Source organism: Sinocyclocheilus rhinocerous, unplaced genomic scaffold, assembly GCF_001515625.1.
Source record: "Sinocyclocheilus rhinocerous isolate Xijiao unplaced genomic scaffold, SAMN03320098_v1.1 scaffold1833, whole genome shotgun sequence".
In the NCBI taxonomy this organism is placed as follows: Eukaryota; Metazoa; Chordata; class Actinopteri; order Cypriniformes; family Cyprinidae; genus Sinocyclocheilus; species Sinocyclocheilus rhinocerous.
The window spans coordinates 485,798-488,546 of NW_015657606.1; the positions used below are offsets into that span (position 1 = coordinate 485,798).

Consider the following 2,749-nt stretch of genomic DNA (forward strand, 5'->3'; position numbering starts at 1 on the left):
CACTCTCATTTATAATCGCGGCATCGTCTGATAAAATCAACATGCATCTACACTAAAGTGCGGCTATGCGGTTGTTTTGGCTATATTACTTTTTTGTCTCATGCAGCGCACTGCCTGCGTCTGAGTAACAAACTAAAAAAAACCAACAAAAAAAAAAAGTGCATGTGATATGAACTACGCCCATATTTATAATTCAAAGCAATCAGTAAGCGACAGGTGCTAGGAAACGCTGTTCATTTATTGACGAGTCGGCTGCGGTGCAGCCAACTGAATGCGCTGCTTCTCTGCCGCTCACTGCACAGAACAGACGCCGAGAGAGTATTCGGTATGAACCGGTATACCGCCCAGCACTACTGGAGCTACAGCGGTTGAAATTGTGCTTATTTCCCATAGTAGCACTTGGTGCCAAAACTGATCTCATAGGCTTATTCTAATGAATGAGCGTCAAGTCCAGATTTGCACAACTCTGCATAGGCCCTAATGTGACTAGAAGAAATGTTAAACACATTAAGAAAGAGCTACAGATCTACTGGTGCTTGCATTCTTAGGCAATCATTACTGAACTAAAAGTCAAAGGACCCTGGTTCAGTTGATATTGATTTAGTTTGTTTTCTAGCAAGCATAATAATGTTATTACTATAGCAAACTAATTTATCTGTCATATTGTTTTCAAAAGATTTTTCATCTATTTATTTGTACACTTTTACATGAAATCTCTATATATGTTGGTTTATTCCACAAAATAAAATACTGTAACTGATGCAATACCATGCATAATCTGAAACAGGAATGTACTTGTTTATTTGCATACAAATGCTCAGAAATGCAGAGTGCTGTAGTTTGTGAGCTGTAATTATGCCACTTAGAAAAAAAAAAACATGCAACCACATATAATGCTCATGGCTATGATGATAACATCTTAATAAGGAAGATGAACCGCTTTCCATACATGAGAACGGCCATGAAAAAAAGCTTTTTAATTTATGTGGTTGCACACACTTGATTCAAATATATGTTATTGCACGCACATAGTTCTATGTCAGCTCATTTATGAAACGACTAATTCTTCTAGTTCTAACCATACCTAATCATTTTTATCATTAAATCTGAGGCTACAAATGAACTTTTTTTGGCTAAACTCCGCTCAATCTAATGGGATTTTTGAGACAATTAGATTTTTATCACATTAAATATACTTAAATTCATTTTAGCACAGAGAACAAATGGGAAATGAGAACTACATTCAAAATCAAAAATTAAACTGCACACTTACAATTTCATTGCTATATACTGACAATAAAAGTCTGATTGTGCTCATTTGCCGTTATTGTGTCTGATCACATTTTAAGTCTCATTATAACTTTAATCGTAATCTTGAGACAATTTCACAGAAAAACAAACCATTTTTAAGCCCTCTCTATTAACACATTGATAAAGTTTCACTCTGAATCCTCTCAAACAGGTAAAGGCGCCATCAATTTCTCTGGATTTCTCTCGGTTCCCAAACACTGCTGTCAGAACCAAACAGTTGCCATAGAGACGAGCTGTCTACTTTGTCATTTGCAGTGTCTGCTATACCAAAATACCCACAAGCCTCTACAGATCACTGCTATACTGACTGACTCCAAACATTATTTTTTATAGTACTCCAGTAAAAGAGCTGCCAACATTAACAGGTCCACTAAGTTCAAAAATGTGGTTATGAATCTCATTAGGCTAGGTAAGGTAACGTATATAGTGGCAGGTGCATATACTCACTAGAGCAAATAATCTTAAAACACACACACACACACACACACACACACACAGAGTCACGTCCCTCTAAAGCAGCGATGGTTTCTGGAGCATTCTGACTTTGGTGCTGGTACATGTAATGCTGTGGCAAGTTAACAAGCGTAAACAGATCAATAGATCACTCTGGTTATGTCAAAGAGCGCTGGAAAGCATCCAAAAAGTCTAATAACTACATCATTCATATATACCGCAGTGATTCGGATTGCACAAACAAATCAACATTACATTACATAACTGTACATGTAAATAGTGTGGCACCATACAAATACATAGGATGCGAGGTATAACAGATCACAATACAAACAAGCTCCAAGAATATATAAACATCTAAATTCTAATCCTAATATAAGTTATTAGACTGGGATTGTTATTGAAAAAGCCCCAGCTGACTTGAAAACCATGAAAACATCCCTCTCATACATATACAGCTGAAGAAAAGTTCTCTCATGCAACTACGCAATTAATGGTTTTAAAATGACACATGTACCTGCATTTCAAGTGTTTCGAATCAATCCTAGAGTGTATTTCATCTTTTAAAACACACACTTTCCACAAGTAAACCCGTCCCGGACAGAACGTCCCGTTTCATGCGATCATGCCAGCAAAAGCACTGCGAGAGAGCAGTTTCAGTCTGAGCGGAGACTCAGAGAGAGAGAGAGACCCCTCCCCTCTGTCTTCAGCTGCAGCCAAACTGTGTCGCAGTAACCAACCAGAATTGTCAGTGTGTGTGTGTGTGTGTGTGTGTGTAAGAGAGCCAGTTACTTTTCTGAGGCAGCAAAGAATGCATTTTCTCCTCTTACCCAGAACCCTCCATGCCAGCAGACGCAATAGCAGGAACAATCCTTCCTGCTCTGCGACACACACATGAGCATCACATAAAAACACAATAAAATCTCAAAAATATCTGTATTAAACTAGGGTTGGGTACCGAAAACCCGGTACCAATATGGCACCG

At 38.2% G+C, this 2,749-nt stretch overlaps 1 protein-coding gene across 1 annotated transcript in view; it reads right to left on the reverse strand.

Annotated features, from left to right (window-relative positions):
- The window catches only part of LOC107721423 (microtubule-associated tumor suppressor 1 homolog), a 73,026-nt gene extending 70,656 nt beyond the window's left edge, over positions 1-2,370 (reverse strand). Inside the window, exon 1 of the mRNA XM_016529429.1 lies at positions 2,282-2,370. The gene's annotated coding sequence lies outside the window, so the exon portion shown is untranslated. The remainder of the gene's footprint in view (positions 1-2,281) is intronic.
- Positions 2,371-2,749: the final 379 nt, after the last annotated feature.